Genomic DNA, 14,970 nt, shown 5'->3' on the forward strand with positions numbered 1-14,970 from the left:
GTGCCCCAGCAGCGCCGGAACACGCCTCCTCTCCCGCGGGACCGGCGCTCTCCCCGCCCGCCCCGCCCGGCCCGGTCAATTTCACAGACGCACCAAGTTCCCGGGGACCTGAGACGATTCCGGGGAAACTTAGGTGAAAGCAGCCCGGGGTTGCCTAAGGGAGCAGCCTTCCTGGCAGGGGAAGTGGAAGGCATCTGGGAAGGGAGGCCATGGGACAGACTGGGTGAAGGCTCCCGAGCCTTATCTGGACGAACAAAACAACCGGCTGCCTTAGTCAACCTCAGGATGCCTGGGGGTGGGGGGGGGTGTGTGTACACGGAGTCTTGGTGCCGCACCCTGAGGGCTGTAAGGAAAACCCTGCCCCATCTTGAGCTGTCAGAGCAGAAATGAGGGGGAAACTGGCTGCAGAAACTTCTCAGAGGTTCTTCCCTGTCATCCTCAGTTACCCTCCATTCACTTTTTACTCTGATTTCCGGGGTCCAGTTTGGAGCACCTGGAACTCTAGAAAATGAAAGGGCCTGTGTCAGTGTGGGGTGTAGGACCCGGGACAGGAAGCTTTTCTGTTCACCCATGGCAGGGAGAGTTCATTGTCTCCAAGCTTACTGGGGGCAGGCCGGTGTGGGGGGTGATACCAGGACCTGGCCCTGGAGGGGCCTCCTCAGAGTCATCTGGGCAAGTCCTTCCATGACACAGACCTGGGGTGCTGCCCTCTTGACCGTATTTGCCAGGTGCCCACGGACCAGGTGCCAGCTGCCAGGTGCTGAGCTGGGTCTTGCCCTCCTCTGCACGTGGGCATTAAAATGACTCTTGCAGTCAACCGTTTCGACTGAGGAACAAGAGACCCCTTTCTGTTAGTTCTGGAGAAACCAAACGGCTCTGAGTTGAAAGGCCAAAGAGAAAACCAGCCCTTCAGTCAGAAATGCCAAGAATGATTAAGGAAAGAAAAAAAAAATGTGTTCTTCCAACAGAAGGAGATTAGATGAGACTCTTTTCCCAGGAATCCTGATGGAGTGAACTCAGTCTAGATCTGAACAAGAAGGGGGAAAGCAGGTTCCAAAAGCAAGTGGGCTAACGAGTACTCCTGGCAGAAGTGGGAAGATTGGGCTTGCGAGGTTGCTTGGAAGTGTCCAGATTGAGGGGCTTCCCGCAGTTGATGGGTTTACCAAGCTGGCCAAAAGCTCCACCGGTAATCACACTTTGAGCCTGCAATTGTCAGAGTTGGTTCCTCTAACACTCCTGGAATTTAAAGGCAGGGTACAGAGTCTGAGGGCATTGAGGAAGCCAGGCGGGGGTGGCGGGGTGCTGGCCAAAGGATTGGGGAATGGATATTTCCTTCCATCTTAAGAAAGGACACGAGATACTGTGCCAGGTGCTTTACACATATCATTGAATCTTTCACAACACATTTATGAGATGTAGTATTCTCCTCGTTTTATGAGGAAACAGGTTCAGAGAAGTGAAGCAACTTCCTCAGAGTTATAGAACTAATAGATTGTGGAGTCCAGATTTGAGTTCCAGTGTTTCTGAACCCCCAATCCGTCCTTTTACTACTATACCATCAAGTGGAGGAGGAAATCGCCTTCTGGGAAGGAATTCCACACTTGAACAAGGGTAATGGTTGGGTCTGCAATGAATCCTACTGAGGGAAGGCTGCAGAAAACACTTTTCTGGAAATCTAGAGCAACATTACAGATTGGCTATGGCCTAAGTGGCGATTATTTAGCGTTGCTTTTGAGAGGAAACAGGAAGAAACCAAACCAGAGAAATGGAGACAATTGGCTTGAGCTGAGGGCTTCATGGACATTGTTTTAAATGCTAGAAAGAAAATCAGAGTCCTATCCATAAGGTGGCATCTCTATGATGTCCCGGTTAAGCAAGGAAAGCCGACAGCTTCTGGGGAGAGAAATCAGTGACTCATGGGTGAGCAAGATGGCGGATTGACTCATACTTGGTTGCTAAGGCTGCAGGGTCTGCTGAGGGGCTGACACTACTAGGCAGATGCAATTATGGTAGAAGAAAAGGAGTGGGCATCTGGCCAGATGTTCTCATTCTGGGTGGATGATGCATCCTTTACTAAAAAGCAGGTTAGAGCACCCACCTACTATTTTACTCTCTTGGCAGTTAAATCCTAACTTTGATGAACTCATAAATGACCCTGGGCAACCACAATGCTGTTACATTTTGCTTAATCCTCATTATTTCTCAAGTTTTCAGTAAAGGTATTTGAAGGTGGTCAAGGGGTTAGCGGGCTCCAAATGGAGTGAAACAGAGCACTAGTATCTAATTAAAAAAAAAAAAAAGAAGCCAAAATAAGCAGATATGCGAACTGAGACTGGAAATTTGAGTGATCACCCCCTACTAATTTTAGCACCTGCTTTCACAAAGTTATGTTGGGGACGAAAGTCTTCCCTCTCAGGGTTGTGAAAATAAGTGAGGTATTTAGTATACAACCATAGCCCGTTATGAAGGTGAGGACTGACTACACTGGCTTTTCTTTCTTGGCAATGCCTGTTTTAGGCAGGTTGACTTTCACTGGGCAGCATCGATCCACCCTGCGCTCCCTGCAGACACTCTCCCATCAGTTTGCACATGCCCTGAGTCTAGAAGCCACATCAAAGATAATGTGTTTGCGCCCAGGACAGTGCTGCCCCCAAATGGGCATGTTCCTCAGGTATGGAAAATATTACATTGAGAATCTTATCTTACTCTCCCCTAAAACTGTGGCGTATTCTTACCTGTGACACTTGGGTGAAGGTCTAGAAGCATAAACGGGGCTCCAGAAAGTCAGCGAACGGCAGCCTGGACCCTTTGAAGTCAGAAGGGCTTCCGACTAGGAGCGGACTGTTAGGAAGGAATGATCTTCCTATAAATGGTGTGGATAAGATGAGCACAGACTTGTTCACCAGATCCTGAAATACAGCAGCAGCTTGGAAGCACCAGAGAGGCAAGTTCAAGACAAGTCAGCGGAAATACTACACTGCGTAGCAGGTAATGAATTTAAGGAATGGATTATCTCCCAGAGGTGGTACAAGCTGGCAACGTAAATGGATTCCAGAAGGGTTTGGACAGACGTGTGAATGGCAGAACCATAAAGGAGAGCTTCAGGAAGCTAAGATCTACTCCATGCGGTGGGGAGTTCTGGGTGGCCCAGCAGGCCCTTTCACTGTACGTATATGGGCTCTTCGTGGACAATAGTCTTGGCCTCGCTAGAACTGGGCTTTGAGCCAGTTGGCAGTGCCCGTGCTACCTGTTCAGTCTCCAGTCTCAGTGGCCTTTGCCTCACGAAGGCGGCAAAACTTTGTGCTTTTTACCTTGGCCAACTATTTTCTGCAGATACCGTCTTTTATTTTTAGTCTTCGTGCGTGTTTCAGTTTTAGCAGGTTATCCAAAACCCAGCAAGTTTTTCAGCTTAATTATAGCCATTCTAAGAAAGCATTTCCTCTGCTCTCCACCAGCTTCCCTTACAGCCCTTTTTAAAAGGCATTGCTTTTTCATTTTGGCTTTGGACTTCTAAACAGATTTGGAGAGCCCGTTTTCATACCAGTTATTCTATTTACTTCTTGTGATTAGATTTCTGTTCAGAACGTTCCATCTAAACTGTCGAATTCTGACAGAAATTACTCTAATTATGAAAGCTCCTCTGAAAAGAGCAGCGACAATATACTTTTCTTGGGAATTCTTTTCAATGCAGCATCCAGAATGCTTTCGATGCTGCTTCTGGGCTGCCAGGACAAATATTACTTCCATGCCTGTAGCTCTGAATCTTGGCAGTGGGGAAAGTTTCGGAAATTCTTGGATGTCTCCTTTGATAACGCACGTGTCTGCCCATGCATGCATGTCCTACGGCTGCCTGCGCTGTGCGCTTGCTGGGGCGCTCCTGTAGGTCCCAGAGCCAGAGTGCCTTGCCCCAGCCCTTCTGATGGGGTGGGGGGGGGGAGGTGCTGGCTTTGTTTCTACCTCTGGGGCGTGAAGAGGCTCAGTGTTCCTTTTCTGCTTCTGGCGCATAGCCCCCCAGGGCTGTGTCTTGGAAGCTACGCTCAGGGCACCATGGCTGGCTGCTGGGAACTGGCCGGCACTACTGTTCGGTGCTCTGCAGCGGTTCGGCATCGGCTTTGTTCAAATGTAAGCATCAGGCCTCTGGATTCCAGTTTTCTGGCAGGGGTCTCGGGCTGGAGGAGAGCCCCACGGAGTTCTCATTTTGCCTCTCTTTGTGGTTCCCCCTTGTCTTCTGCTCTTCTCTTGGGGGCGGATTTACGTATCGATTTATTGAGTGAGCCCACTGTGCATCTACGCGGACGAGATAAAACATTTCTTGTCACTTTGTCAGCGAGACGTCTGGGAAACCCCAGCCTGCCCTGCCCAGCACATTCATTCTGGCAGAAGTTTTTGTCAAGGCTGAAATTGTTTATTCCTCTTGCCTCTAGGGCCCATAAAGTAACTGTGCCTTTGAAGTTTGCTTCCTTAACTAGTTCAGTGACTCAGAACCTCAACGTTGCCATCAACAAACTTCCTCTCCCTGGGCTGGCTCTTTCATAATAGGTAAGTGGAAGGACGGACAAACACACAAAATAATGGGATAGCTTTCATTTGCTAAGCTGCAGAAATACACTCAACCTCTCTATTTTTACTACCACTCACTTATTGTTTTTTATGTGCTAAGCAGTGTATGCACATTGCCTTTAAATTTCTCGTAACACTATGAGGTACTATAATACCAGTCTAATAAATGAGGAGACTAGGATTCGGAAAATTAAAGAAAATTTTTTCCCAGAGATCAGGTAAATGGTAAGTAGAGATTCTGAGAAATAGAAATACATTTATTCAGCACATGTATGTTCCCGGTACTATGAGAAACATAAGATATACAAAGATGGACCAGCTTACCCTAGAGTCAGACTTCAACCCAGAACTTTCTGGATTCAGAACTCTACTGCTACCCACTTTAATCAACTGGACAGGTTGGGGAAGCAGCCTCTATGTCTGTGGAACACAAACAATGAACTGATCCCGGGATGGTAATAATAATAATAATAATAATAATAATAATAATAATAATACTTGGAGCTTATATGTAAGTTTCAGTTTACAAAGACATGTCACATGTATTGTTTAATTTAACCCAATCTTTATTAGGAGGGCAGGGTGGATGAGAAGCTGGGGCTTGAAGAGGCTGGTTGCCCACCATAGTTGCATAATTGGACAAGAACCAAGGTGTTCTGTCTCCCAGGCCAGTGGTGTCTATGCTGTTGTATGCAGGATGAATGATGCATTCCTGGAACATTTCTTGGTGGAGTGTAGACCTACTGGTCATCTGAAAGTATCTAGACGCAAAGGCTAAACTGATAAACTCAAGCAGAATCTGGATATCTGCCTTGGAAAATTCCTGTCCTTGGAAAAGCATGGGCTACAAATTGCTTCTCAAACTTTTCCACCAAAGTCGCCCTAAGGGGTAGGAAATTGTTGCCTTAGGAAGACATTATTTAATATCTTGTGGCTTCATATGCACTTCACACACTTTTCCTATACCTCCAGGGATGTTACCGCCCTCCCAGTTTGAGAAGCATAGGAAGGGAGGACATATGACACTTATTAGCTGTGCTCTAACCAACTGAACTAATAAATGCAGCAGAGCGGGATTTCAGCCATCCAGCCAGCCATGAGCAACTGTCTCTAGAGAATCTGCAGTAATCTCTGCACTGTGCCAGGTGGGCACTATGATATGGTCTTTAAGGAATTTACAATCTACTGTGAAACTGACCCATGAAATGATTAGCAGATATCAGAAAACTGCTTATAACAAAGTGCTAAGTTTTAAAAGTTAAATTTAAGGGAAGTAAGGGCTGGAACATTCATGAAAACCATCCTGATAGAGCTGGGTTGGCCAGAATTTAGGAGCTGAGGAAGAATCTGAAGACAAGGAAAGAGAGTGAAAGGTTTCTAGGTTGAACTCACCATACACAAAGGTGTAGAGAAGGAATAAATGGTAGGACTTTTCTGTAAATAACATTAATTATTCAACGATCCGTTCTCAATCTCTCTTTTTCTCTCTAATGCAGAAAACGAGGGAAAGACTCAAAAGTATGAAGGAGAAAAAATATCGTCTATGAACCTGGTGACCAATAATAACCATTGTTACATTTTGATATGGGCTGTTCTACTCTTTTAGCAGGAGGTTAGAATTTGTATGGTGGTAGTTGGGGGTCACTGCAGATTTTGAACAATGGACAGACCACTCTCAAAAAAAGTCAAGCTGGTGGCCTTTTGTAGGATTTAATGCAGTGTAGAGAGACTGAGAGACTGGAGTCAGAAACTCCAGCCTGGTAGGAGACCACTATCTACTCTAGCTCCTGCCTTTAAAACTAACTAACTAACTAACTAACTAACTAACTAACTAACTAACTAGTTGCCTTGATCAGTGCAGAGCGCTCTATCCCTGGAACAATTCAAGCAGAGGCTGGGTGACCACCTGTCAAAGACACTGTGGAAGGGATTGCTATCCTTGGAGATTTAGTCCATATGATCACTTTCAGCCTCAAGTTCTAGGGCTTACATTGTTAGCTGTGGAAATCCATGTTCAAATAGAGAATGATACTCTTTCTTATGACTGGACCACAATTGGTTTGCTCAGTAATGTTATGGGGAACAAGATAAATGTTACTGGGAAGTAGAAACCAACTGTCTTTGCAGTGCTGGATTTATTCTTGTCTATTTTAGCCTTGTCATATCTCTCGCCATATTATTTGAGAGCTACTCTTAGATGAGGAGCCTTTGAAGAGATATTCTTACCCCTACCCAATCTTACCTTGCCTGAAGCCACCATCCTCTCTGAAAACATCTTGACCTTCCAAGGCTGAGGAAAAAGCCAGGCCTTTGTATTCCCAAGGGACTCTGTGCTGACCCGCCGCAGAGCTGCCCACAGTAAGGAAATCACCTGTTTATTTGTCCCGCATGCTGGGCTGCAAGCTCTGAATGAGCAGGGGTGGTACAGTTCTCAGGAAATACATTTGCCAGTGAAGGAAGTCCCTTGGCTGGAAGGCCACATCTGGGAGGTTGTGCAGGCATTCCCCAAGCATGGAAGAGCATGGCGCCCTTCCTTGTGAATTCACCTCCTTGTAAGCACCTGAGGAAGCACTGGGTTCTTTCCTTCCTCAGGACGGTTTTGGGGCCTGCAATGCTATCTCCTCACAAAGGGCTGAAAATATAGCTGGGACTATGCACGAAAAGGGACACAGGAAAGGAAAAGAACATAATTAAAAATGACATGGGGTCAAGGTATGGCATGGCTAAAGGGATTAGCATGGGCAGAGAGACTTTCTTCTGAAATCAGATCAGGTAGACACTTTTCCTAAAGCTGCTGTGACATTTATCGTAAGGAAAGGACCTTTCTACCCCTCCTCTGTGGCGGCCTTGGAACACTTCCTTCTCACAACACCTGGTCCTGTTCCAGGGAAACAGAAAAGAGAACGATAGCTTCTATTCTTCCCCACCTCCAGCGGCGGGCTTGTCCTTTGTCAAGTTCCTGACGCTGCCAGCTGTCAGTGAGGGCTGGGCAGGAGAAAACGCTGCGGGCTCATTGAGAATTCTGGACACAGTGTTTAAACCCGGAACATGCTGGAGCTGAGTTCCTGTGAGATTCCCACACGTTCCGAGAGCCTGAGTTAAGACGAAAAAGGTCTCTACTTGCAAGTGAGCTTCTACTCCTCCGAAGGAGTCACTAGGCAACAGTTTTCTGTGGCTCTAAAAACCATGTGGGTAAAAGATTGTTTATTTCTATATATGGCCGGAAAAGAGCCCAATGATAGACCGGCTTCCTGGTTGACCCTCTCCAGTTTTTCCAGACCTGCAGACTCCAGAGACTTCCAGGCTGGACATTGGTTTCTGTGGCCTGTGTGTCATTGGGCTCAGCAACGGAAAATCTGGCTCCCAGAGTGACTGCCCCCAGTTGTCCTCGTTCCCCACCCCTCTCCCCTTGCCTCTCCTCCCTCAGAATGCGGCAGCTAAAATGCAAATAATGAAGCTCTCACAGCTGCAGCCCTGCTAAAAATAGAAAGTTTGTTTATTTTTATGTTCGTGAAGCCCTTTTCCTGCTGTTGCTGTTGTTATGAGCATAACTCCCAGGCAGGAATGGGAAGGACTCTGTGTGCTGGTCACCAGCCAAATGAATTCTGTCCTGTGCTGGGGGCTCAGATCTCGAAAACTATTCGGGGACCAGAAGATCTGGCAATCTGTTTTCTTTTTTGAGCCTCTCCTCTCTTAGCTGACACCTGCTCTACAGAATTTGGGGTGTGGGTATCTTGGTTTTTAGATGATCTGCATGAATGTACTTCCCTCTCAAAGACAGCCTCCCCTTTAGTTATGATCTGCTCACAGGAGAGATGTGGGCAGAGGAAAGGACACTTGGCTAAGAGGCAAGAAGTCTGGGTGACCTTGGGCAAGTCTCAACTTCTCTGACCCTCAGTTTTCTTATCTATAAAATGGGCATAACAGCATTTGCCTACAACTGAAGTGCAATAATGGATATGAAACAACTTTGAAAATTTCAAGATATCTGCAAATGAATTGTTTTCTGCTCTTGCTAAACAAACCCAGGCTTCTCGCCTGTGTCCCAAAGGTAGCTATTCCCATGGCCTCAAAAGGAGGAGTGGAAGGGGGACAAGAAAACAGTACATGAGGGGGTGTGTTTGGATCATATTTCTTTTGAGATCTGAACAAAACGAACTCCTGTTGAAATACGTGAGAGGTGATGTAGGCGAGAACAGAGACTCCCGGGTGAGGGTTCGGGAACTCGAAGAAGGGGACTGTTCCACATTCCCTTAGCTTGCTGGTGGCTTTGGAGCAACCACGGTCCTGCTGTGTGTCTTATCTCCTTTTTTATAATGTAGAACCATTATTAATAGTTCTCTTCTTAGCTAGAAGGGATCTCTGCTTGCAGGACCACCTACATCACTTGGTTTATACCACACACGTGGAGCTTGTCACCTGATCTCCAGACAGTGTCCTGGGGTGACACTTCCTCCTCAAAGATACTAATAGCGGAGGGCAGGGCTGTGTTGGCTGCCTCTTTGACTCACCTGGAGCCACTGTGACTACAGTATTTGCTTGTTTTTTTGTGGCAAACCTTGGAAAACTCAGGGCTGGTTCTAGAGCCTGGGTCACACTGGGCACCTCTATCCTATAGGCTTCTCTGTTGTAAACAACAAAGTAATGACTGGCTGATTGGAGCAGAAAGAGAATTTATTTAAATTTAATTTTAATTTAGTTTTAAAATTAAGTTAAAATTAAATTAAATTGTAATTAAAATTTAGGGGCTCTGCGACTTGGATGAATCACTTCTTTTGGTTAGTCTTAAACTGAGTTTAGCATTTCCAGGGACACCTGAGTGGCTCCGTCAGTTAAGCATCTGCCTTCGGCTCAGGTCATGATCCCAGGGTCTTGGGATCGAGTCCCTCATTGGGCTCCCTGCTCAGCGGAGAGCCTGCTTCTCCCTCTGCCGCTCCTCCTGCTTGCGCTCGCTCTCCCTCTCTCTCTTTGACAAATAAATAAATAAAGTCTTAAAAAAAAACTGAGTTTAGCATTTCCCCGTTTTGAATGCAGATAACAAACCAGGTTCTGATCTGAGAATTTATTACCGTCAGAAATCACAGATATTTTTAAGTCAATTGCAGTTGTTGCAGACGTTTCAAAATATTGTTTATGCTCATTACTACTTCTGGGTAAGAGTGGTTTATTAGACCTACCACTAGATTTATATAATGTACTAATAAAAAAGCACAGATATTCTGCTATCATATATTTGTTTTAAAAAATTTTCTAACTATATTTCAGAATTGTTGGTTATTATATTTTGTGCATTTAGAAACATTCTTGGGGCGCCTGGGTGGCTCAGTTGGTTATACTTCTGACTACAGCTCAGGTCCTGATCTCAGAGTCATCTGGCCGGGAGGCTGGGCTCTGTGCTCTTCCGGGAGCCTGCTTCTCCCTCTGCCCTCCCCCTGCTTGTGCTCTCTCTCTCAAATGAATAAATAAAATCTTCAAGAAAACAAAACATTCTCCATTCACTTCATAGGCTTTACCAGGCACACAAAAGGTTAAGAACTCCCTGCCCTAAAGCATGTCAGCTAGCTTACAGCAGGTTTGGCTGCATAACTTGCAGGGCCTGTGCCAAATGAAAACATGAGGCCTTTGGGTCAAAATTGTAAGAATTGGAAGACGGACCGCAGAGCATTAAACCAAGCACGAGACCACGCTGAGCCTGGGGCCCTGTGTGACTACACAGGTTGCTGACCTGTGAATCCTAATTCACAGGCCCTGGCTCATAGAATTTCCAGGAAGGTCAAAGGGCCAGACTCAGGGGCTCTGCGGCCAGATATATTTACATCAATATCTATCATTGCTCACCTCCATAGACCAGCTCAGCCTCATGGGGAGAGGGACTCCCCAAACATAAAAGGGGCCCAGATGCTGAAGTGGCCAAAAAGCATGAGAAATGTCCTTGTTAACACCGGCATACCCAACGGGTACCCTGACCACTAGGTACACTTCTGAAGGAAGCCATGGGCTGGCAGGAACAGGCGGATACCTCTAGGTAGATGGGGCTATTGGGAGAAAATACAGACTGAAACACTTTAAATTTCTGGGACATTTGAATGGTTGCTGGGATAATAAGGCCGCATATTTGGAATAGAGATTATTTAAGAAATTCACAACCTATGGAGGGAGAACATAAAAGCTTGGGACTTTCACCACATCTTCTCTATCTGCAAGGACAGACAATGCCAGGAAGAACGGAGGGGCTCTACACGGTCGCACAATGCAAGGTCTAGTTAATTTAAGAGTTTCCTGGAAACAAGAGGCAGTGAGTCAACATGGATATACTTATAGTTGAGTCAAGACAAGGGGAGCAAGGTTTGCTGTAGAAATGAGCCTCCATGTGACGTAGCTTGGTGACACTCTGTGGGGCAGGAGCTGGGCCCCCAAGCCTCAGCTCATGGATCATTGTCTCCCTTCTCACTCTTATTAAAAAATAATTGGTAAGTAAGGGATAGGCTGTCCTGTTTCCCTATCCCCACAGAGTGATGGGTGGGCTGTTCTTTAGAAAGTCGTGCAAGGACAGAGCTACTCCCAGAGGCCTGGATGGGAGCCCAGCAGGGCACAAGCTGCTTTCTAGAAGGACGGCTGAGGGAGAGACTGCAGCTCGCTGTCCAGGTGCTCAGCCATCTGGCAGGTCATCCAGAGGCCAGCAACACAGGGAGCTCTGCTGGCCAAGACAGAGGAGCCCTCCTCCACCCCCACCCCCACCCCAGGAGGCTGACAGGCACTGCCTGTGGGGCTGTCCTGAGAAGGAGCGAAGGGAAATAAATGCCCCTCCCCCAGCTCCCGACATGTGTCCAGGGCTCTGCCTCCATTGTGTCCTTTATTTCCCATGGAGACACCTGAGAGTGAGACCATTTTCTCCATTTTACAGATTGGAGAGCCCGAATCCTAGAGCCGCCAGCTCTCTTTACCTTCCTAACGTGTTACCTTGAGGGGAAAGGGAATTGGCCACCATCTTTTGGTTGCTCTTTAGTCAAAGGCTGGAGGTTTTGTCTTTTTAATATACTTTTCACTGGGATAGAGAATAATAATCCCAAGCCTTCCCACCCGTCAAACAAAAGCTCTTCAGCAAAGAAATCTTGACTTACTATTACTGTTTTTTTGCTATTACTTACTTTCTTTCTTTTTTTTAAAGATTTTATTTATTTATTTGACAGAGAGAGACAGCCAGCGAGAGAGGGAACACAAGCAGGGGGAGTGCGAGAGGAAGAAGCAGGCTCCCAGCGGAGGAGCCTGATGTGGGGCTCGATCCCAGAACGCCGGGATCATGCCCTGAGCCAAAGGCAGACGCTTAATGACTGTGCCACCCAGGCGCCCCTGTTTTATTGCTATTTCAAAAATAAAGTTTTGAATAAACTCTGGAATAATTTTAGATTTACAGAAGTATCGCAAAGATAAATACCTTTCACTCAGTTTCCCCTAACGTGAACATCTAATGTAATTGTGGTGCATTCGTCAAAACTAAGAAATTAGCATGCATAGTATACTAGTCATTGATCTATGGAATCTTGGGATTTTATTACCAGTTTATCCACTAATGTCCTTGTTTGTTTGCTTGTTTTAGGATCCAATTTAGGATACCACGCTGCTTTGGGGAAACCTTGAATTTTAAGAGAACTTTCAGAGTCTCCATGGAGGATTTGACCCAGGATGGAAACGGTTTTCTTTGTATTTTCTCTCATTTTTACTACCAAAGTGCCGTGAACGTTAAGCGTTCTTTAAAGTTTTGTGGCTTCCATGAACCCGTAGTTGCTTCCCTGGGATGTTAATGCCGGTGTGAGGATTTTGGAATAAAAATACTGACAAGTTGCAAAATATTGTGATCTTTGATTGGAAATTTGGGATATCCAAGTTTGTTTCTTCCCCCCAAATTCTAAGTACTAAAACACAGTTGCTTTTCACCGAGATTTCTACCTCACATCTTCCTGTGAAGTCGTATAAGCTTAGGCTCCGAGTCTTGCTTTGTGCTGAGGAGAAAGACAGTAAATGTAGGTGAGGTATTGTGTGAAGTGAACCGTGCAATTGGTTTCCGCGGGTTATTCTGTCCATTGTTCACAGCATCGGGCACGTGCTGGCAGTATTTCAAGTCATGGAGCGTCTGACTGTATTTGGGTTTCTGCTTATTGATCGGGCATCCTTGATAATATAGTTTGTTTTCTTTTGCAATGGAACTAAAAATGGCATCCTAGTGAGCTATTGTTGAGTCTATGACAGGTCCCTTTTTATCGTCTACTGGCCTGGGCTCCTGGTGCTTTTGGAAATCTGTAAAATTTCAGGAGCTGGGCAGCTGGTGGGGGTGGGGGGAGGCGGTGGAGTCCCTGTCATGGTTATATGGAACCGAGATCTTGCAGAGTATCATGGGTATTAGAGTTATTTATGAGGCTTTATGGGATAGATCTAGCATAATCCTAAGTGCTCACCTGATGATTTAGCGCCCATTCCCGATCTTTAATCCACCATAATATAAAAATATGAGTATATTATACAACTGTACATACAACACTATCCATCTGCCCATAGCCCACCTAATTCTTAGGGCTTATTTTTAGAGTAGCGATAATCCCTAGTATTTATTGAGCATTTACTATGTTAGGCAGTCTGCCATCCCCTTTACGTATTTTCGTTTTGTGTAATTTTTTCACAACTCTATGAGGTAAGTACCATTATTGTATTCATGCTTTGGAAGAGGAAAATTAAGTTAAGAAACTTCATTTCATCCAAAGTCACATAGCTAGGAAGTAGTGAAGCCAGGACTCGATTCAGAGCTCTCCAACTCTGAATCCACTATTCTCTTAATCGCCTTGCTGCACTGAGCCAGGGGCTATGGAGAGTTGTCAAACACACGTACACTTTCCCGGTCAATGACTCCATACTCCCCCTTTAAGCAAAGATTACTCAAGTTCCAGAAATCAATAATCTAAATCATTTACTGAATTTTTCCTACATGCAGAGCTCTGTGCTTGATGCTGAAAGGAATAGAGAGATAAAAGAAAATTCACAAAGTATTGGAGTGGGAAAAGCCCAGGAGAATGGAATTCTCATCCCTGTGCTATCACTGATTGGTTTGGCCACATCATCCTTCTTTGGGCATCAAATAATTTATCCGTAAAGTGAGCAGGTGGGATGAGATAAACCCAGAGTTCCTTGCCTGTTCTTCGATTTTGTCCTTCCATCTTTGTGCCAGACATGGCATAGGATAATGCCAGCTGTCGTCCCTGTCTGCAAGGATCATGGAACAAAACCTTCAAACACATGACACGACTGAAACGCAGCAGAGAGGTGGATTGCCTGCTAATGGTATAAGCAAGCGCTGGACATGCACTTTCTTGAAGCTCTTATGTACTCAGCAGTGTGAGGCATCAAAGACATATGTCATAATTTCTGCCCTTAATAAGGGTACAAATTAGTTGGAAAACAGGACATAAGCGCTTGGAACAATGACTAATACGAGACATTAGATAATTAAGTGCTAAATTGTGCTGTGCAGTCCTTGTATGATGATGGTAAAATGATAAGAAGCAACAGTTACTGAGTTTGTAGGCATGTGTAAGATTTAAGGGATGGCAAAAACCCTCAACAACCAAGATAAGTGATACTTTAATGCGATATTTTTTTTTAATTGAGAAATGCAAGAACTTCATGATGAACAAACTATCAAGATTTTAAACAAAGATAAGTTCAGTCGTATTGAGTTTTCCTTCTGTCTCAGGCTCAAGTATGACTCGGCAGAGTATGCTAGCTACCACATCTTACTGCTTTGCATTCGTCTTATGTAATCCTCACAATATCCCTGATTATTAGATTCCACTGTTAGCCTCGTTTTATGGATGAGGAAGCTGAGGCTTGGATCACTCAAGTCACAGAGGTGGTAAGGGGCAGAGATGGAACTTGAACTCAGGTCTCTGGCTTCATAATTCATGCTTTTAAACACCGCCTTATATGCCCTTACAAATGTCCAGACAGAACTCCCTGCCCCACTGGAAGGCTGTGCCCCAGTGTTGCTGAGCTAGGGGTGGGCTCTGCCTGGGGCAACTCTGTGATGCTTGTGGAGGAATGTTCAGTGCACCTGTCACCTCCTGGTTGAAACCCTTGGGGGGCTGTTCTTTCCATACCGTGTAAATTCCATGAGGCTGGGAACCACTGCTGGGGCGGGAGTGGGGGGGGCTCCACCTAACACCAAAACTCCAGGGTGCACTTCACACTCACTTCATCCATAAGTAGGAAATCCAAGGTGAAGTTCATCGGAGTTGTGCTTTCTGCCTGACACCACAAAAAGAAGGCTCTGTGGTGTTTACCAATATGTCACAGCGAAGGAAACCATGCTGAACGCAGAACCTGTCTCAGAGACATTTGTCACCGTGGGGCCCATCTGCAGCA

General features: G+C 45.7%; 1 long non-coding RNA gene across 2 annotated transcripts; it reads left to right on the top strand.

Moving 5' to 3' along the window:
• On the top strand, nt 1-12,394 carry LOC103668419. Of its 2 annotated transcripts, XR_005836377.1 has the most exons (5): nt 1-133; nt 2,518-2,671; nt 2,755-2,988; nt 4,425-4,539; nt 12,158-12,394. It is a non-coding gene; the product is annotated as an uncharacterized LOC103668419 (long non-coding RNA). The 2 variants fall into 2 exon arrangements; XR_005836376.1 differs by having other exon boundaries at nt 103-2,671.
• Nucleotides 12,395-14,970: the final 2,576 nt, after the last annotated feature.

The sequence above is a fragment of the Ursus maritimus genome, unplaced genomic scaffold, assembly GCF_017311325.1.
Source record: "Ursus maritimus isolate PB19 unplaced genomic scaffold, ASM1731132v1 scaffold_2, whole genome shotgun sequence".
NCBI classification, from domain to species: Eukaryota; Metazoa; Chordata; class Mammalia; order Carnivora; family Ursidae; genus Ursus; species Ursus maritimus.